The 22,392-nt window shown below is 45.6% G+C and overlaps 1 long non-coding RNA gene across 1 annotated transcript; it reads left to right on the top strand.

Annotated features, from left to right (window-relative positions):
- Positions 1-671: 671 nt before the first annotated feature.
- On the top strand, positions 672-21,539 carry LOC109313556. Its single transcript, XR_002102082.1, has 3 exons — positions 672-935; positions 7,728-7,811; positions 21,505-21,539. It is a non-coding gene; the product is annotated as an uncharacterized LOC109313556 (long non-coding RNA).
- The last annotated feature ends 853 nt before the right edge of the window (positions 21,540-22,392 follow it).

The raw sequence follows: 22,392 nt of genomic DNA on the forward strand, positions 1-22,392 counted from the left end.
AGCTGGAATAAATATCAGGGAATGGAGAGAGCTATTAAAGCTAAAGGACAATGTTGGCACGTGAGCACTGGGTATAAAATGGCCATAGACAAATGTAGACTGGAATCTGCAGGAGGAACAGAAATATCAAAATGCTTTTAAATGGGAGCTGGATAAATTTAAGAAAAGAATTAATAACATTGTGCCTGAAAGAGCAGGGAACTCAACTGAGAGATGCAGAAGGTCCCTTTCAGCCCTACAGTCCATGATTCCTTCCCTCCCCCCATTCCTGCTGACAATATGGGCCTTGATGACAATGCAGCTTTGTTTTGCTTAGTCATTCCTTGTCCTGTATTGGATTGGGAAGGGAAAATTACTGTAATTCTACCAAACTGAAAAGACTTTTATGAGTCCAGGCCAGAACAATGGACCCAGCAGATCCCAATCAAAAGATTAGGGCAACTACTCCCCCAGACAAGTACCACCTGGAGCAATGCCATGGTCCCAGCTGGACTGAGTGAGGCAGTCAGGGCAGTCAGTTCCCTGAAGCCACAGGCAGCAGGCCCCACCTGCTTCAACTTTTAAAAACCAGGCCTTGCCTACGTTATTTTGCCTGGGGGAAAAAGTGAAAGTTCTTGTTCCAGACCTTCCATGTGGTTTTTTTTTTTTTGTTTGGTTGGGGGTTTTTTTTTGCTGGTCTTGATTCCCTACTCTGACTCCTGTTTCTGACTCTGCTAAGACCTTTGGGGTTCTTTGGTTCTCTGCTCATGATTCTGGTTTGACTTTTGGCTCTTGGTTTTGGCTTCTGATCCCAGTTAACCTTCAGTTTTTGTCTCTGGCTTTGGCTTCTGACCTTGGCTTATCCTGTTAACTACAGCTTGTGAATCCAGTTTGACACCAGACCCTCTGAGCCCCAGTTCCCCGTGAAGCCAATGTGGACTACATCTGCACTTCAGGTAATTAACCTAGGCTAGACTGCTCATAGCCTGGTGCACAACATCTTCAGTGTTTCTATGAGGGAAAGATATGAGACTTCCTTTCCTTTGCAAGGGTTCACTGGTCCTTGCATTTTTTTTATAGGAGCTAAAGTATTACATAGCAGAGAACAAAGGAATAAACTTGTAATACTTGTAGTTCGTGACATGAATGTTTTATTCCTTTCTGCTAGGCAATATATAGACCATCAGAAATACCACAAAAGTCCTGTTACTACTACTACCACAAATGTGTTCTCTATTAGTGGAGCATTAGTAATGTCTTGATACTGGTGCCAGGGCTCTTCAGTTACTTTTAATAATTTTTCCTATACTAAAGATATAACTTATACAAAGAAAGCATGTTATTCACTTAAACTCCAGCAAAGTGCTGTGTACAAATATTTAAGGATACAGTCTGCTTGAACTTATGAGCTAGAATTCAAAATAACCTGTTTATAAAGTGTCATGCTTTGCAGGAGTTACTGAACGTCAAACTGAAAACTCCTCTGCTTCCCATCTTCAGACTACTCTAGATTAATCATGGTGGTATGCAAAAATCTTTCCATCCACTGTCACCCCTACCAGTTAAATCCTCTGAAGTAGCATACAACCAAGGTCTTTTTCAGCAAAGATGCCAGTAAGACCATGTAGACCTAAGGCATGGAATTGGTCAATCAACCACCTTACCATTTGATAACTAAAAATAAATGCCTTCTTTTAGGACCCTCAAGTCGGCTCTGGCAGTTTCTATCCCCTCCAAATATTCTTTGGCATATTAGTTGGCTTTTTCTGGTATCCTAAGAGTGTTCAGTTGCTTATTTGTATGTTAGTTTCTGCTATGGAATAAACATGAAAGATACAGAATTTGCCTACCAATAAATAAAATGCAGGAGTAGGGTGGGTGGTGATTTTAAAAACTTTCTCTGTTTATTGTTTGTTTTTTCACTTCTTTGCAACCATTTCTTTGGTCCCTTAACATTAGCTTGAGAGATGGGCACTAATGATGATATAAATAATAACTATCAGTCAGCCTCTTCCCACTGAGGCTGGTAATGGAGATTTACTGGGCAGTCATTGATGAAAGGCAAAATATACAGAAATCCAGGATCCTAAGAGTGCCAGCACTGCTAAATCACTGTTCCTCTCTCACATGTGAGGCTCTGGTTATTTATGTTCTTATGAGCTAAGGTAATGTAGGATGTGCCATGCAGGATCAAATCACTGGGCCATCTAATTGATATTCTGTCTCTAGCAGATGTATATCAAAGCACATGCAAGAAGCCCTATAGGACAGACTGTTGGGGAACAACCTCTCCATAGGGCAAGTGTTTTCTAGCCCTGCAAGAGTTACAGGTTTGTGTCCTGAACTCAAATTTGTGGTTACAAATTTCTAGCGAGTGCAGTACGTGGTATGGGTAAGCCAACACATTTTCATTTTAAATAGCGGGCCCCAAAGATTCAACTAGAACAATGAAACAAGCTACAGAATTTAAAGTTGTGCTTTTATAATATAAAAAGAATCTCCCATTGAATATAGCCTTCTCCATGCTGTTCTTCCAATATACTGCACCCTAGCCTGAAAGCTACATTGGAAATGAAGAAGGATAATTCATCCTGCATACCTCTTTGTTGAGGCTGCTAGTCAAGGTGGCCAATTTTAATACTGGGTTTTTGTGAATTAAATATGGACAAATGCATTTTTTTCCAATAAGAATGATCAGTCACAAACACACAATTCATTATGCTAACAGATGTACATTGCTCTTTGCTATCCAATTTAATAAAGGAATGGATTTTAAAATAGCTGAAATGGCAGTAGAAAATAAAGTGGTAGATAAAGTATTTAATAAAATATTGTATTTGCTGAGTATGGGTACAACTCAAATCTTGCATTTCAAAAGTTTGCAAGGATTTGAGTTTTCTGCTAGTAAAAACTTGCATAACTTGGACAATTCTCAGCTAATGAATAAAAAAGGTTTATGAAATTTGTGTGTGCAATAGCAACAGTGCGCTCTTATGGCAGGGGGAGAGGGGAGCCCACAGCACGTTGAGCTGTTTTAACAGAAGTGTCACTAGCAAATCAAGGAAAGCAATTCTGCCACTGTTCAGCATGGGTAAGGCCTCACCTGGAGGATTGTGCCCAGTTTTGGGCCCCACACTTAAAGAAAGATTGGCAAGGGTTCAGCAGGGCCCAACAAAAATCATTAGAGGCCTGGGAAGCATGACTTATAAGTAAAGGCTGAAAGAACTGGGGTTATTTAGTCTGGAGAAAAAACTGGGGAGTGAGGGGATTCAATAACTGTCTTCAAGTACCTCTTTTTTGCTGTTGCCAACATGGGGGAGCAATGGCCTCAAAGTGCAATAGAGGAAATTTGGTTTGGAGATTAGGAAGAACCCTCTTATAAGGGTGGTCAAACACTGGAACAGGCTACCTAATGCAGTGGCTCCCAAATTATTTTATTTTATTTTATTTTTTTTTGCTGTGGCCCTAAATACGGGTTGTGACCCCCGCCCCCGCTGCAGACTTGCTCATGCCTGGCAGTGCCAGCAGAGCCTGGGCCAGGTCAAGATCACAGGGGGCAGCGGCAGTGAGAGTGGCAGCAAGAGCCATGGAGACTGTGTGCCGGAAGAACCCTGCAAGTGGGAGGGGTAGAGTGAGGGGTGGACCCCCGCAGCCCTGTTTTGGGTCATGACCCAAGGATGGGAGCCACTGACCTGGAGAAACTGGAATTTTCATCCCTGGAAATTTTCAAGAGCAGATTGGACAGATACTTGGCTGGGATGGTTTAGTCAGGGGTGAATCCTGCCTTGAGCAGGGAGCTGGAACGGATGATCTAATGATGTCCCTTCCACCCCTACTTTCCTATGATACTTTGGAGAATATCTGTTGAGATGTAAATAAATATCTCTCTATATTAATAATAAATAAATTTAAATTATATTAATTCTTTTAGCTTTTATAGACTGTATTTATGATGGGCCATTTGGTAGTAAAAAGTCTAGCTCAGGGGAGGGCAATTATTTTGGATGGAGGGCCACTTATCAAGTTTTGGTGAGCTGTCGGTCTGCATGGCTAGCCCTGCCGCCTGTCGCCCCCAACCCCTGAACTTTGCCACGGGAAGTCTCTCTTCCTGCCGTGGAAGTACTCCTTTCAGGACAGAGCTGCAATCTTGAAACCAGGAAAAAAACCCCAAATCATATTAAAAAAAATAAAGTAATTTATAGTGGATATTTTAATTTAATTTAAAAATATTTTTGCATTGACTTATGTGTTTGTGAAGTTTATCTAAAGGTGATTACAAAATAGTTCAAAATATAGTCCTATTATATGTGTGGGGGTGGTAAGAGGATGCATGTTGGGGGGGGGGGTTGGGGAGTGTGTAGGTATGGTGGAGGGAATGTGGTTGAAGTGGGGGCTGTGGGAGGATCTGGGATTATGGTGGATGGGGTGGGAGAGAGAGAGAGGGGGCTGGGCTGCCAATTTCCTTGCATTTGGGTCTTGAAGACTGTGTGCAATGCAGCCAAGCAGACCCTGCAGCCAGGCTCCGCGCTCCTGCTGCCCCACCCTGGGACTTTACTAGCCCCAGGGTACCAGCATGGGCTCTGCTCCATCTCGGCACTGCCACTCCCCCACTGTTTCCCTGCTTTCCCTCCCACATGCCTACCCACCACTGTTGCCACTCCCCCGCCACCATTTTTTGTGGCCACCCCATGCTCCCCATGCCACTTCCCACTGCTCCCTGTGCTACCACCACTTTCCATGGAGCCCCCCCAGCACCACCCGTCACTCACTGAAGCCCTGCTACTCCCCCCACCATCGCTGCTTTCTGCGCCTCTCCCCACAGCTCCCCCTGCCACTACCCCATAGCCTCCTGATGCTTCTGGCACTGCCTCAGCTTGCCATGACACCCCCTCCCCCCAACTGCTGCTCCCCATGCCACCATCATTTTCTGTAGCCCCTCTGCCACTCCCCATGCTGCTGCTGCTTCCTGCTTTGGCTCCAGCCTGGCCTAGCAAGCACCATGTAGCTTGCAGCAGTTTCCTCCCTCCCTTTCCACTCGGACAGAGAGAGGTGGGGAATAGTTCTAGGATCACCTAGACAGGCAGCCAGAGGCAGGTAAAAAAATAATTTTCTAAAGTTTCTGAGGCCCCACAGGCCAGATGCAGTCTGTGGGCTGTATTTTGCCTGCCCCTGCACCATACACTTCTCAAACAAATTTCCATCTTTAACAATTCCCCAGTAATAGAGAATGGTTTGCTGAATCTCAATAGATTGATCTACCACATTTCCCTCATCTAAAAAAATGTCTTGTCTTATGAAAGATATTGGGTTAGTGCGGCTGTGATGGAGATAAATGCAAAGAAATGCTGTTAACTCTGATCTCACAACTGCAAGAATGTAGAACATTTCTACCCCTTTCCCCCTGCCCTGAATACAAGTGTAGCAGGCTTGCCTTTTGGAGCTTGGGTTGAGTCCCAGGCTTGAAATCTTACTGTTTTGATTGGTGGAGCTCATCTCCCAATCAGGAGGCAGCAAGAAGAGTTCAGTCATGCCCCTTTCCTGAGGGAAGGGGGAGAGGAGTCCCCTCCCCCGCCATGGATCTGAATGAAGACTGCAGCACTTGGGTCTGGGAGACTTCAGGGGCAGAGCCCTGGAGCATATAACAGGAGCTGTGCGCCCACCGTGGGGGGAGCACATCTGGAAGAGAGAAGAGTGGGGCTTAGAAGAGCTGAAGAGAGCTGCTCAGCAGGGCGAAGCAGTAGCCCAGAAGTGCCCCTAAACACTTCCGTCAGGGGGCAACGGCAGATGGCTCCAGCAGCGAGGCTCTCACGTGGCATCCAGACCCTGGGAGCTGTGTGAGGCGGCTCAAATCTGCAACCTCTGGCGGGTGGCCAGAGACACGGTGCACAGGGTAGGACCTTTGGAGCGCTTGGGCGCCTCAGGTCCTCAACCCCTGGAACGAGGCTGGGAGCTCGGTGCAGGAGGCGCTGCACAGAGGGTCTGGGAGTGGACTGTGTCTGGTGCTGCACAAAGCAGCCCAGGCCTCCAACCCATAGCAAAAGGTTGAGTCCAGAGAGCCAGACAGTGATCGGGCTACTAAGCCAGCAGACGGCCAAGCCAGAGGCCCCAGAAGCCCTGCATGGCGGAGCCCTGTTCCAGGGGACGGCAACCCCCGCCCCCCGGTAGCCCACTGCAGGCAAGAGAGCAGCCTTGGCACAGAGGATGAGGACCACCCTCCAGGCCTGGGAGCCATGAGTTGCAGGGAAAAGAGAATTCCCACAGGCGAGGGGAATCCCCACTCCCCCTGCCCCAGTTAGTTAAGGGCGCCTGAAGGTGGGGGGTCCCGCTGGAAGGGCCCCCTAAAGTTACCGGCTTCTTTGTAGGGCTTGGGAAAAGCCCAGGGGCATTGGGGTTTCCCCTTGGGATTGAGTTTATCTTTGGGGTTTATCTGTTTCAGATCAGATGGTGACTTGCCTGTACCTGGAGCACCGGTATAAGGTTTTATGTCGTTTACTCAGAGAGTATTGTTTATGTTACTGGTTTAGATATTTTCTGTATACATTGTATGTATGTTTATATCCATGTTCCTTTCCCCTGTGATAAGTTAAATACATTTGTATATAGTTAAGTCCCCTGACTGGCCTGGCCTGGCCTGGCTCTATAGGGATGGAGGGAAACCAAGCAGTCTGCAGTTACCACCTCACAGCACACTTGCCAGCTAACAATCCCCTTCAATTGGAGAAGGGGAGTATATACCCAAATTACCTGGGCTACACAAGTAATAGATGCACATTTAAATGATGCAGTAATAATAAATCATAGAACCTTTACTGTGGGTGTACAGGAATTGTATTGTCCTTCCACATATCCCTAAAATATAACAGCCTCTGGGGTGGAAATGTGGCAGCTCCAGTGTCAGTGAAGGGTTTCTTGTTTCTGTGGGGAGGGGAGACGCAGAAAAAATAACAGATCTGTCAGGAGTTATGCTGTTGGCTGCTTACCAGCTTTCTCACAAACTATACTTGGTGAGTCAATAATACTCTCCTTCATAAGAAGTCATTTTTCTTTAATTTGCCATTGGACAAAGAATTAAAAACCCATGGCAGCACCTTGTAACAACAGATTTCAAGTTAACATGTCTTTAAGGCCACACACTTAAATGAGGGGAAAGGAAACTGGAAAATGGGGATCTTAACTTGCTCAGAAATGTACATAGTCTTGGAAGTAAAGCCTGCTGTCTACTCTAATAATTATATTAAATAAACTCCCCAGACAGCAAGCAGCACATTGTTATTCAAAACACTGGTTCACTTTCAGCAAAATAACAAAGGGACAGTGACAGTTTTTTAAATGTATTAGCAAAAGCCTAGGATTTTGATCTGTATGAATGAGGTACAGGAAAGATTTCGTATCTCTGCTTCCAAGTATCTTGTATGGCCGGGCTTGCATTCTTGCCTATGCCACTGCATCATCTATGCTGACAGCCCCTGTACCTGTTTCTGGCTTAGACTGTACTTGCCCCCAGAAGGCTCTGTTCAGATTCTGGCCACATATCTACTTCAGCTGTTATTTGTGTCTCCCCACTGCCGGTTTGCAATGTACTTGCATCATAGCCATGAGTAACAGACTCGAAGAATGTCCTCTACTAATATTCCCATAACTACAGTGTTTGTTTTTCTTCTGTATACCTTCCCCTCCACCTCTGTACTCCCTGGAATCTGGATGGCACACCAAATCCTTGGATGAAGTTTAACCCTTGTTTCTTTCAGACTGCTTCAGATTGCTGGCTAGCCGAGTTGAGGATGTGCTCCCCAGATGCTGCCAGCTGACCTGAAGAGCGTACATGCATTTTGGTGAGTACCTGGAGGGAAGACTCTAAGCATCATCATTTTGGCCACAGTAGCAGATCACCATTACATTAAACATCACAACAAGCCAAGTTGCTTTGCTGGGAATTTGCAAGAGCAGTTTCAATGCAAGATTTACTTAAGGTGCCTGATTCAAGATGACTGAATGTCTGGTTTACATTTTTGCATTTCAGTACATGTCCCCACCTTGTGCCCCTGCTTTGTGGAGCTTTGCCAGTGCCCCAAGCAGCAAATCCACTGCCTCCCACAACTCCATCCCCTTAAATAGGGGCTGCCTTTACAAGGTGAAAGAGGGATTGGTGGCTTCTGTAGAGGGCTCCTAGGAAGTGACTCTGATTTTTGGGACTTCAATTTGTGGTGAACCCAGAGCAACCCGTCAGTCAAACTGTTCCATCAGATGTTCTGGAGGAAGTCTTGGGGTACTATTCAGTGATGAAACTATGGCCCATACAAGTAAAATTTCACAAACCAGAATCGCACCCCAGGAAGTACTGTTTTCCATATTTATTGTGGGTGGGTGGATGTATGAGGTTTGGTTGGTTTTTTGTGTTGGGGCAGGGGTTGGTTGCTTATTTTTGAGAGTTTTGTTACAAAGACAGTGGGATTTCCTAGTAGTTTGCCATTTTAAAATTACAGTTAAGGAGGATTTGGTGCCCCTCAGGCTTTGATCAGCTTTGGTCAGTGGTTCCCTGGGGTTTGAAGAGCTCTAACTAATAGTTTAGTCTCTCCTGACCTCTCTACAGACTTGCATCACATCCTCCAAATGGGATGGGAAGGGAAAGGAAAATGAGAGAGATGCAGCAGGTAGCAGATACTGTCGTTATTGAAGCCACCTGCTGTCTTTGTTAGCACTTTTTAGTTTTAATTTGCATTGTGGTTTCCTGGTCACACCTTGTTTGAAAGTTTAAAAAACACACTTACTTTTAAACAGTGGACTGATCTGACTTCATTGTTAACTTTTATTAAACTCACAAATATACAAGAAAAGTTCTCTTTTAAAGAACTCATTGTCCACTCAGTTACAAAGAAACAGGAAGTTGCAGTAAGGTTTTTCAGGAAGCTGCCAAAAGGTTTTATTGAATTTGTTGCTTTTTTTTCAAAAAACCAAGAAGTTGGCACAAACCAAGCCAATAGCACCCCGTGTCCCAAGCAAGCATCCATAAAGAGTTGCATTTGATATTTATTTGGGGATCTATATTAGCAGGAAGTCCTGTGAGCACATATATGACATTGATCACTGTTGCCTGAAACTCAATTATTTATACCTTGTCTCTGATGCTAGTAACCCTTGAGTAAACAACTTCCATAATAGCACTGCAAATCTCCACCATCAGCAGCAGCCTGAGAGTAGACTTGCCAATAAATGACATAGTCTTGGGCCTATAGTACTTGTCGGCAGTCGGGTTCTAGACAGAAATTACAATCTACTTACTTATTGGTATTGGATCCCTTTTATTCTGTGCTTTGATAGGTGGTTGGGGTAGGCTACTCGCACTGGTCCATGAATGTCTGTTTCCTTAGCAGAAGTCCTGAAGCCGCCGCAGGATATCCCATGTTTGCAAAATGTCATCCTTTCACTAATCTGTGATAGTTCTTTATCTCCACACATGCCAGTATACATTTGTGGGTAGAGTGGCAAGTGCAGTATTCAGACATTTCCCAAATTTAGTTTCCACCATGTGCAGTAACCTTTTTAAATTCCTTTTAATTGATGCTAATACACAGTAGATTAATTCTACTGCACATTAGCACAATAGCATAACTTTTGCTGTGGTTTAATCTACCATGCATTTAACTTCTTGTGTAGATGTACCCTATGAAGAACTGTTCCACATCATAAACAGCTGGGCCACAGGTAGTTCCTCTAATGGCTCAGTGATTCTGGCCATCTCTGCAAATAGAGCAACACTCTGGGCCAAAATAGCCACTTGTGGTGGAGGGTTAAAAAAAACTAAAACACTCTGTTTTTGGGACCGTTTAGAAAACAGTCTGTCCCACAGTGCACCAAACACCAGTTCCTAGAATTGCTCTACCAAGTATGGAACCTGGCATATGTCCCCTTAAATCTCACTTACACACACATGTCGGTGAAGACAATGTGCATGGGTAATGAGAGGATTAACACGTGTCAGAGAAATAACAACATAAATGGGGGAAAGGGCAGTTTGCCTGCCTTGGGCTTTCTGACACTGAGCGGTATAGAGATACCCAACAGGGCTGTGCGAAGCTTCGGTCAATGATCCGATTTAGTCCAATTCGGTGGCCAAATCTCCAAGTCCAGATTGAATCAGGAGGCCCTTTAATCTCTCCAAATCAAATCAGAACCCTTTGAATCAATTTGGAGAGATTCAACAATTCAGACAGACTCAACTTTAAATGTTTTTTTTCTACATACCTCAAGGTACCAGGTGGCTCATGAATGCTGAGGTACTGGGGCAGGTGGAGCATCCTACCGGAGTATAGGGGGGTCCCCAGCATGCTTGGCAGTAGACCCAGAAGTAGACAGGAAGTAGTTCCAGTCGGGGAGCATGCAGGGGGCCCCTTCCCTGCGCTCCTTCTAGCTCAGCAACTGGTGTCTCCTAGGTCTAGGGGGGCACCCAGGGTCCCCCTGTAGCTGATCACCACACTGGGTGAGGACCCCCCCTGAGTGCTCAGTGGTGGACTCGGAACTACTTCCCAAGCATGCGAGGGGCCTGCCTATGCTCCTGTGGGACGCTCCATCCACCCCACCATCACAGTGTTCGCAAGCAGCACCTGGTACCTCAAGGTATGCAGAAAATTTTTTAAAGCTGTGTTTATGGCTGAATCACTGATTCTCCGAATCAGCATTGAATCTTCAGATTCAGATTTGGCCAAGTCAAACTGGGGACAGTGAGCCGAATCAATGAATCGAATCACTGTCCCCGATTTGGGCCAAATCTGAATCCAAATAGAATACAGCCCATTTCACACACCCCTAATACCCAATGCAGACAAGCACTGCATTCATAAGCTGCTAGGGTGGAGAACACAAGAAGTTTCCCTATACCGAACCCTTGTGCAGAGAATGGACATTATAGATGGATTTGCACTGCAGTTGGAGGGCAGCTCCTGAGCGTACCCTGCCCCCCCGCTTCTGCTTGTACATGCCAAATGTCCAGGTGGTGACATGCTCCAGGAGTGCTGCTGTGAAGGCCTCTGTCTCTACTGCATTTGAGAGCAGCTATGGGGATGCATCCCCAAAGCAGCTTTATCACCACATTTCCAGATCTAGCTCATGTGAATGGGAATGGGTGTGTAGGGCCTCCTGGGGATAAAGCATGAACATGCCAGGTTCTTGAACCACAGGAACACTTGAAACAAGTGCCTTTGCTTGAATCTTTCTTTCCACAGTGAGTGAGGAGAAGGCATGGAGTAGAGCTACACAAGCTACAGTCACTTCAGCCTAGACATGTTTCAACTAACTATTAAAATAGCTAATCTGGGTACCAGTATCACTATCCTGCTGACCTTTTGGATGCTGCAGCTAACTGCACAGGTTCTCAGAGCAGAGTAAATACTTGTGTGGTTAGTGTGCACTGAGCTGCACATGCCACAGCTAGTTTTGGTATGCCTACATAGGCTGGAGTCACAGAAAACCAAAATAAATATACCCTCAATGGAGATGCAGCTAGGTTTAAGACCAAGGAAGCTTCTCATAGGTGGTCACTAGCTAATTTTACCAGAGATCCAGCAGGTGTGCAGCTGTTTCAGCTACGATTGTCTGAAATGTGGATCTAAAGCAGGGATGAGCAATTGTTTCAGGTAGAGTGCAACTTAATGAGTTTTGGTGTGTTGAGGGCCACAAAGGTAGCCCTGCCCCTTGGCAGTTGCTCCACCCCCTGGTTGCTGTCTTGGGACCAGAAGTCCCACCTCTAACCCCTGACCTCTGCCACTGGAAGTTTCTCCTATTGCCCCCAAGAAGCACTTTGTTGGGGGGGAGAGGGGGAAGGTTACCATCTTAAAACCAAAAGGAAAAAAAAATTATATACTAAAAGTCTAACACCTACTATAACATATTTTAAATGCATTTCAAAAACTATTTTTGTAATGATTTGTGTTTGCATAGTGTACATAGAGGAGATGGCATAAAAACTCAAAAATAAAGTCTCACTCTTGTATATTGTGGCAGGGTGGTGTGGCTGGGGGTTGTGAGAGTGTGGCTCTGTGTGTGTGGACAATAGGGTATTCTGGAGGGAGGGTGTAACATTTGTGGCGTGAGGGAGGGTGGGGGCATGTGGGGACCTGCCACATACTCCTGCCCTACCCCCCATGGTGCGCAGCCCCCACCACTGGTGGTGGCAGCAGTAGGCATTCAGGGCCCACGCAAGCACTGCTGCCTGGTGGTGCATGGCTTTGGCCAGTACTGCAAGTGGTGGTAAAGAGGCAGCCAAGCCAGCCTGCTGCTGTCACATGGGGCTCCACACAGCCCATGTACAGTTCCCAGCACTTGTACACCACTGGGGGAAGCCCTTCACAATGAAATGGCTGCCTTCCTCACCCCCTGCCATGAAGGTCTTGGACTCCATGGAGAAGTAGGGAACATGACTCCCTTCCACTTCCAGCAGAGTGCCAGGACTTACATGGCAGGCAATGACTAAGACGGATGGCTCCAGTGTGTGGGGCTAAACCTGGTGGCATGTGGGTGCAAGGATCCTCACATGCACAGCAGGCAGCCCCATGTGATAGAGGTGGTCCAGCCTGGCTGCCCTCCTTACCACCATGTGCAGTGCTGGCCAGAGCCGTGCGCCAGTCCTGCATGGGGTATGAGCACTCCAAGTGCCTACACCTGCTGCTGCTGCCACCAATGATGGGGACTGTGTACCATGGGGGGGCTGTGTGGGGGAGGGGGTGCTTCTGCCCAGCTGCAGCTTCCCCCCACCCCTGCTACTTCTCTACCTAGTGCCTGACGTGAGCAGGATATCAGAGAAGCTGAGCAGATCCCCCAGTGGCTGCAGCAGTGGCAGCAGCAGCCCCATTCAGAAGCTGTGTGCTGGCTGGGCCAGGCCCTTCCACCCACAAGGCTGGAAGCAAGGCATGTAGGCTGGGCAGGGTACAATTAGTCAGTGGGCACCTGCAAGCCAAATGAAATTGCCTGGTGAGCTGTATTCAGCTCACAGGCTGTATTTTGCCTGCCCTGATTTAGAGCCTTTTGATTGTATTATAACCCCTGAGTCTTAGAAGGTAAAGATAGGAATCTTTTACTTTAGAAGGAATTTTTATGTTGCTCTCTTGTATGGCATCTATGTATATGTATGTAAATAACTGCTAGTAAAACATGACTGAAACACTGTGGGGAGTATTAGTGGTCACATACGCATTACTGGCATTGTGTCAGGCAGACGGACATGGGGAGTTGAGACAGACAACTCCACCTATAACTGAGACAGCAGCGAGTACAAGTTTCACAGATTCTTCTGAGAACATTGCCTGCAAGACATAGATGAGATAGAAGGTGCTGAATACACTCCTCTGTTTGTTGCACATTTGAAGTGAGCATCTTCGTTTTTTAAACATAATTTTATTTCGACAGACGCCGCTGCTGCTCCTTCCAGCATGTCTAAGACAGTTGGCAATGCAGAGCCAAAACTTGCTGAAGCTTCTTAATGAGTCTGGGCAGCTGTCTGTAGCTTTGCACAGAACATTTGTTCCAGTTTTTGGCATCTTATTATGTTTTTGTAGATAAAAGTAGCTTTCCAGAGCTGAGCTCTATAATAGCACTTTACTAGGTTACTAATAGCGCATACTAATACTAATGGTGGGAGGCTGTACCTATATATATACGTAAGTGAAGACACGACAGCATCCTGGTAATGCCAGGTCCTAGATGTACCCTGCCATATAGACTAAATCCTCCTTGAGCCAAGGGCATCGGTAGGAGGCTCTATTTTCTTCTAGTAGGAGCCACTAGGGCTCCTTGGAGATATTACACCTAAAACACACAACCAGTTAATCATGAACAATGTGTGCTGGCAGTGGTGGGAGGGCAGCGGCAGGAGCACAGTGGTGGTAAGCGTCGAGCTCCTGCAGATGCCACTGGCACTGTAGGTGGGGGGCGACCTCCCACAGATACCACTGGCAGCAGCCAGCAGAGATGGCTAACCGCCCGCAGACTGCCAACGGTGTTAATGGCAGAGGTAGGGGGTGGCAAGTGGTGACTGCCCGCAGGTGCCTTCAACACTTTTTGTAGAGGGTGCACTGCCATGCTCAGGGGGTGCACATGTACCCATGTGCTACATGTGCACTAGGGCTGTGCAAAATTTCACAGGCAGTTTCATTTTGATGCTCAAAACAGCAAAATCAAAATGAAACTGCTTCAAAACAGCCTCAAAATGAAACAAGGCAAGTCCAAACTGTTAGACCCCCAACTCCATGTGGTACCCAATGACTAGGGAGACGATGATCCAATTGCTCGTGGATCCTGTTGCTCATTAGTCAGAGCAAGCAGGGAGCAAACACCAGCACGCATTGCTTGCAACCACTTTATTCAAAATGGAGACAGCTTTGGGCCAGGTCCCAAGAAACCAACAAACTGGGGACCCACACTGAACAATAGTTTCTTTCAGATTTTATATGCTTTAGTTCCAGTTCATTAACATTCACTCCACCTATGTCCCTCCTCGAGTTCCACCCATTTCTCCTCCCATCTCAAGCTCTGCCTTGGCTTACTGTTTACTTCATTAGCATGGAATTGCCTATGCATTCCCTTCATTTACATGTCTCTCTGCTAACAGTGCATGTGTAAGGCCATGAACTCAGGTACTCTCAGTCAATCACTGGTTCCTTTGGCTCTTGCTGACTTCCGTACCATCTCCAAGGTCTTGCTTCTGCTTTATCTCCTGACAATAGCTGGTGGGCTGCATCTTGTTCTTTTTACACTTTGTTTAGAAAACTGCTTGCCTAAGCAAGGTTAGTCTTAATGTATCATCCTGCCTTGTGACCAGCAGCATTTGCTGAGATGGAAAAAAGCCTTCATTCAGCTGCACATTCAGTACTCCCCAAAATCCATATCGTTACCCTAACAAAAACATTTCAAAATGAAACACTGTTCCATCTAAACGCAAGTCAAAGTGGAACGGTACCATTTTGCACAGTCCTAACGTGCACCCCCTATGCATTGCCCCTGCAGTTAATCATGTATTAAAGTGTAACCCAGCTACATGTTCAAGCAATTAATGGCACAACAAAGAGTGAAACCAGCCCCAAAATTACTACACAAAAAATGTATAATAATTTTGTGGGTGTTTTCAGTTGTACCTTAAAATGAACATGGGGCTGGGTGGACCCTACCAGGGCTCAAATGGGCCTCTGTTGCCTAGCTGACTGGGGGTAGCATGGGGACTGCATGAGGCTCAAGTGGGCCACTTGTGGTCCCTGCTGCTTGCTGGTCAGCTGACTGTGGACACCCTGGGGAGTACACCAGGGCCCAATTAAATCCTGGTGCAGTCCCCATGCTGCCCTCAATCAGCTGATGGGTGGCTGACTCCACAGGCTCAAACCATCCATTGAGTCCCTGGAGCCAGTTGATAATTGCTGGGCACCTTTGTCAACATAGAAGGAGCCTGGGATCAGAAGCTTGGGCTCCCCCTTGTGCTGGCAAATACTGTGCAATTAGGATCTGATCCCAAAATCACGTGCACATGGCAGGACCTGCAGCATGACAGGAGATGTGATTGTTGGAATCGGATCCCATCATACCATTGTTAGAAATATTATTAAAATAGAAATATTATTAGAAATGCATAATGAATAGAGTGTTGTTAAAGCTACACAGTTTGAATCTTGTACCTGATAAGCAGAAACACCACCAAGGACATCTCGCTAATTTACTACCTCTTTGTAATACTAAATCACACATACCTTCAAACTCCTCTGCCTCTACTCTTGTTAACTACAAAGGCTATGATTTAATTGGCTGTGTCCTTGAGACAGAGAGAAAGTTTGAACTTTTGGTAACCTAAAGAGCTTTCTAAGCATGCGTAATCAGCTAATGCATATAAGCCTATCCGCCCCGCATACTTAAGTAGTTAATTATAATGCACATGCGACGGATGACGTGACGTCATTTCATATATGTTTGTATGACCCGGAAATGAGTTGTAAGAGTTTCTGCTTTTGCACACGTGCCCAGGAGAGAGGGGATAAAAGCCTGCTGAGACGTTTTCCCCAGGGGCAGAGTGTGGTCTTTTGTCTTCGCTCTGACCCTATTTGCAAATATACCTTTTGTGTTGCTAATAGAGTGTGTCTGAGAGTTCTTCGCCTCCCGAGAAACGAACCGCAGCAATTTCTGCAACACCATTAGCTAAACATCTGTCAGCGAGCCAGAAGTCCCCCTCTCCTTTGGAGGTCTGAAGGCCCCCTTGTCCCAATAAAGAGGTGTACTAGCAGAAGCAGGGAGCTGTGAGGGAGTACTTGCTTGGGTGACTAAGTAGGCCCTGCTTTCTCCTGCACTGGTTTGCTGTCCCTGAACTTTGGAGCAACCACATGGAAGGAAGAGGCAAGTTTGTTAACACTGCCATTGTCCTGCCTCTGCCAGTTGCCTTCAGCCAGTGCAATTGGTGGAATCTGGCTCATAGCTTGCTTTTTCTGCAGTCCTTATGTAGAATAAGGAAGGGTTTATGCTATGTAAAAGCCACTTAGTAGGAAATCAGAGTTTAGTTTAACTAGTACCATTAATTAGATGTGACTCAAGCACATAAGTCTGATCCTGGTTCTGAACTTTCCCAGATTTCTGGAATGGACAGAAGTGGGGGCTTGTTTTAGGCCCAGCTGTAATTTTAGGATTTATTTACAATTGTTGTATTTAATTGTTGCAAGGTGTTAGTGCAGAGGGCCAAAACAAAGTATAACTCATGAAAATAGTATAGTGGGTTGCTTCCAGAATGACTGTGCTCTAGTGAGGCTCAGTGTGGGAACACAGTAGTCTCTGCATTCCTGAAGCACTAGTCCATTAGTCTGTGCCATCACAGTCGCCCACTAGGATTTCCCACTTTGGCTTCATGCTTTGCCAGCTCAATTTAGGTATGAGTTGAACTATTCAATCTGTTTTAAACCAAAAATTTGGAGAACCAAATGAATACACCATGCCCCTTACCACACTTTGCTCATAAGGCTTATTTCTTATTGGTTTAAAGAGACTGCCTTTGTCACCTTTGTTTATTTAAAGATTGGTTTTCTTGGGCTGAATTTAATGAATATTTGTTTCTGCAATGTTGAAAAGTTTCCATTAGAAGCCCTACCCCCCACTTTCTTTGTTTAAACAAAGTCTTTTCTTAACTCTTTCCACTTTAAAGAAGCCATTCAATTTTGGAGTTTTCTTTGATAGGAATTCTACAACAAATGGCTGTCTCTCATTATTCAGGAATCATGTTTCAGTAGTATGTATCCACTCTATATTATACTCCAGATTATAATGGGTGTCGGCTTTTGGGTCTCAAACTATATTGTGTTTCGTACACATCTCCATGCACCCAGGCAGTAAGGAAAGGCTATACCGGTGTTTATAAATCTTAGTAGACAGTCGAACAAAAGTTCAAGCGAGTGGCTTGTTCCATCTAGTAAGTTATCTAATAGGGATACAGGAATTTTTTTTGCTATTTTAAAAAATAAGAATGTAAAAGAGGAAAGGACTGCAAGTATGACATGGACAAACATTTACTTTATTTGAAAAATCTTCTGAGCTATGAATTCCTAATAATTGTAGGGGAGTGCCTGTTCACCAAATGAATTTTACAGTACTCTGCCATGTATATTATTTCCTGACTAAATTGAAAATAGAAGCTTCTAACTAGTGTGGTTATTTTTTCAAGTGAGCCTGAGGCTGAACAGCTCTGAACTAGCAGTGCACATGATCAGGAGGCAGCAGTTATTTTCTGACTTGAAGGAAAAATTGCATGCATGTTCTTACAAGCTGAGGCATCCCAATTCAGTGACAAAGAAACCTCTTTCATTCCACTGCAATACAAAGCAATAGTGGACGTGCAAGCCAGATGGTGGTGGCTATGTGAAAAGTTATTTGACTTTAGCAGGGTATGGACCCTGGACTTCAGAAAAGCAGACTTCATGTCACTCAGGAACAGGATCCCCTGGGAAGCCAGTCTGAGTGCAGGAGGAGTACAGGAGAGCCGGTTGTACTTTAAAGAAACCTTACTGAGGTCACTGGAATAAACCATCATGATGCACAGGGAGACTGGCAAGTTTGGCAGAAGACCAGCTTGGATTAGGAGGGAACTCTTCAGTGAGCTAAAACACAAAAAGGAAGCTTACAAGAAGTGGAAACTTGGACAAACAACTAAGGAGGAGTATAAGAGCATTGCTCGGGCATGCAGGGATGAAGTCAGGAAGCCCAAAGTGCAATTGAAGTTGCAGCTAGCAAGGGATGTGAAGGGTAATAAGAAGGGATTGGACAAGTATGTTAGCAACAAGAGGAAGATGGGGGAAAATGTGGGTACATTAATGAATGGGGGAGGCAAGCTTGTGACAGAATTTGCAGAAAAGGCTGAAGTATTTAATGACTTTTTCACCTCGGTTCACAGGAAGGTAACCTCCAGATCACTGCACCTGGCAGCAGAGTTTGGGGAGGAGGTGAGCAGCCAACAGTGAGAAAATAACAGGTTAGGGACTATTTAGAAAATGTAGACATGTACATGTCTATGGGGACAGATGGGATGCACTCAAGGGTGCTGAGGGAGTTGGCCAATGTTATTGCAGAGCCACTATCATCTTTAAAAACTCATGGTGATTGGGATGAGTCCCAGATGATTGGAAAAGGGCAAATATAATGCCCATACTTAAGAAAGGAAAAAGGAGGATCCAGGGAACTACAGACCAGTCACCCTCACCTCAGTCCCTGGAAAAATCATGGAGTAGGTCCTCAAGGAATCCGTTCCTAGGCACATGGAGGGGAAGGTGGTGTTTAGGAGCAGCATGGATTTACCTAGGGCAAGTCATGCCTGACCAACCTGATTGCTTTCTGTGATGAGTTGACTGTCTCTGTGGATGCAGAAAGAGCCGTGGATGGATATATTTCCATTTTAGCAAGGCTTTTGGTACAGTGTCCCACAAGATTCTCACAAGCAAGTTAAGGAAGTATGAGTTGGATAAATGGACTTTAAGGTGGATAGAAAACTGGCTGGATAGGCTTAAAGGGTATTAGTCCATGGCTCAATGTCTAGCTGGCAGCTGATATCAAGTGGAGTGCCCCAGGAGTTGGTCTAGGGGCCAGTTTTGTTCAATATTTGCATCAACAGCATGGAAGATGAGACTGAGTACACCCTCAGCAAGTTTGCAGTTGAAACTAAGCTGGGGGAGAGTAGTAGACATGCTGGAGGGTAGAGCTAGGATCCAGAGAGACCTCATCAAGTTGGAGGATTGGACCAAAAGAAATCCCATGACATTCAATCAGGACAAGTGAAAAGTCCTGCACTTAGGACAGAACAATCCCATGCACTGTTACAGGCTGGGGACCATCTGGCTTAGCAGCAGCTCTGCACAAAAAGATGTGGGAGTTACAGTGAACAATAAGCTGAATATGAGCCAACAGTGTGCCCTTGTTGCAAGAAGGCTAACTGCATCCTGGACTGTATTAGTAGGAGTGCTGCCAGCAGATAGAGGGAAGTTATTATTCCCCTCTATTCAGTGCTGGTGAGGCCACATCTGGAGTACCCTGTCCAGATGTGGGCCCCCCCACTACAGAAAAGATGTGGAAAAATTAGTGCAGCAGAGGGCAACAAAAATGGTTAGTGGGCTGGAGCCATGACTTGTGAGAAGAGGATGAGGGAACTGGGTTTATTTAATCTGAAGTAGAGAAGACTGAGAGAGGATTTAATAGCAGCCTTCAACTATCTAAAGGGTCATTATAAAGAGGAAGGGGCTAGATTAGTGGTGGCAGATGACAGAACAAGAAGCAATGGTCTCAAGATTTAGTAAGGGAAGTTTAAATTGGATAACAGAAAGAATTTTCTCACAAGGAGGGTAGTAAAGCATTGGAACAGATTACTGAGACAGGTCATGGAAGCTCCATCCTTGGAAGTTTTTAAGACCTGACTAGACAAAGCCTTGCCTGGGGTGATCTAGCTGGGGTGGTCCTGCTTTAAGCAGGGGGTTGTACTAGATGATTTTTTGAGGTCCCTTCCAACCTTAGTTTTCTATCATTCTATGATTCTCCTTTGCATTTTAAAATGGCTTTTGTATTTTCTTTACTATAGCGTTGTCAGCTATGATTGTGTAAGAGAGGCTGAGCCAGTTTTCATTTTAGCAGGGGCATTAATCTTATTTTATAAAAGAATCCCAATAAAATGGTAACTAAAACACAGGACCAGACTTTGGGCAGTATCTGAGCCTTTCATGTTGGTTTTAAAACAGAATTGGTTCAGAAATTTCTGTTGCAAAGTGACCCTTTTGTGTGTGTGCAGTTTGAGCGGTAGGTTGTTTGGGGGGGGTTGTTTGTTTTGGGAGGGTTGCACCATCTTATTTAACTTTGCAAGACAAAAGTGATGCACCAGCCTGAACCAGGGAAGCCTTACATAGAGCCTACCATCACAGCGAATGGCTAAACCCTCCAGGCAGTGGACAAATTCACCTATCTTGGCAGTACGCTGTCATGTGCAGTTCACATCAATGATGAAACCAATGCCAGAATTGCTACAGCAAGCTTGGCCTTTGGCAGACTACATGCAAATGTGTGGGAACACAGAGGCATCAATCAACAAACAAAACTGGTTTGGTTTAACTGTCTAAGAAAATTAAAATGCTCTGGGACTTGTGCCTGTTGCTCTCATGTGCTCAATAAAGCAACATTAGTTATTCATAGAAGTGTTAATCTAAGTCTGTGGCTGTCAACCAGGGGTATGCATACCCCTAGGGGTATTTCAGAGGGTCATAGCGGGTACATGGAACTCCATGTATGCACGTGCACCCACAGTGCAGCACACAGGCAGCCAGGGATGCAGCCCAGATGCATAGAGAGCAGCCAGGTCCAGCAGTTAAGTTTGTTGTTGAGGCAGAGGGAGGTGCTGGCCATTTGGGGTGGGGTGCAGGAATGGGGGGGGGCGGGGAGGTGCCCCTGGATCTGAATGCAGGACATGGCAGGCTGGGGCTGGGGCAGTGCTGGGCTGTTCCTGGTGGCGGTGTTGGGCCAGACTGGCTGGGAGTAGGGCTTGGGGGTGGTGGAGGGGAGCACTATGGCAAATTTTGGGGTGGTTGTAGCCCCCCTGTAATTCCTCACTCAGTGCTACCACCACCTGTCCCAAGTGCATCCCAGGGTGCATGGGGTAGCACCACATGCAACCAGAAGGGGTACACTTGTTAAAAAAGGTTGAAAACCCCTTATCTAAGCCATTATTTCTATTGATTAACTTGCCTCAACTGAGAAGAAATGGGTCAAGCCAAACACGTTGCCTTTAGCAGTGATGTCATGCAGTACAACTGCCTAGGATAAAACTTTCTTTTCAAATATAGAGTTCTGCAACTAAGCAGAAAGTTCACAGAGCTGAACTTAAGGAGAATGAGTTTGTCTCCCCTGTGGCCTGTACTTTACACTCAATAAGCACCCTCTCTCCCTTATGGAATAGAGCTATGAACCCTAATTTATTAGAAAGCAGTTTAGAACGAGCTGCCATGGATTTAAATGGAGAGAAAAGAGAGCCCCCTGTTTTTTTAGGTCTATGATTGCACATATGTGTAAATGAGAGCAGAATTAGGAGAGAGAACTTCCAAAGAAAAAATTAAAAAATAAATAAGCTATGCACGTGTTTATATTCTGCAAAATCTGAGCACCTCTGAAAAACCCATGACAGATAGTTTCATTTTATAGACTCAGCTGTCCACATCACCATAGGCTTCAATTGCACTGTTGGTAGCTAGAGAGGGGAAACCACAAACTGAGCACACCTAGAGCCATGACTTCCTCTGGGTTAAAGATCCAGGGTATAAACAGATGTCTCAAAACAAAGCAGATCAGCTGTGTTGGGATATGTTCCAGCATAGTTCATCTACTTTTATTGGCTGAAACGGACATTGTCCATTGTCCTGCAGGGTTAGTGGAACAATGGAACAACACCTGGGGTGCACCTCTGCAAATGTGGGAACCTGTGTTTTCCCACTAGCAGAAGAGGATCTTGGGAGTCACTGGGCGTGCCCCTGCAGGCAAAGAAACTGGGATTTCCCCATTTGCAGAGATGTGCCCCAAGTGGTATTCCCTGAGCTTAAGTCTCTGCAAATGGGAAAACTTGGGCAGGCACTCCCAGGTGCTCTTGAGATTCAGGGGTCCAATCCTGCATACCCTGGGAATGGGGATTCCTAAGAAACACAGGAACAGGGCAGCCAGAGAGCATGAGCAGCTCCAAGCTGCCCAAGCTCTCTGACCTTAAAGCAAATAGATGTCTGCAACAAAGTGGTGGCACAAATTCATACCATCAGTATTGTGGCCACAGTTTTGGGGAATTTGTGGTACGACAAGTGACATGGACATCTAGTGACATGGACATAAAAATTGTTATGATGGAACAGAGGCAACATCTGTCTACATCCCCAATCAAGTTCAATACTG

The sequence above is a fragment of the Crocodylus porosus genome, unplaced genomic scaffold (assembly GCF_001723895.1).
Source record: "Crocodylus porosus isolate Cpor-Errol unplaced genomic scaffold, CroPor_comp1, whole genome shotgun sequence".
NCBI lineage: Eukaryota > Metazoa > Chordata > Crocodylia > Crocodylidae > Crocodylus > Crocodylus porosus.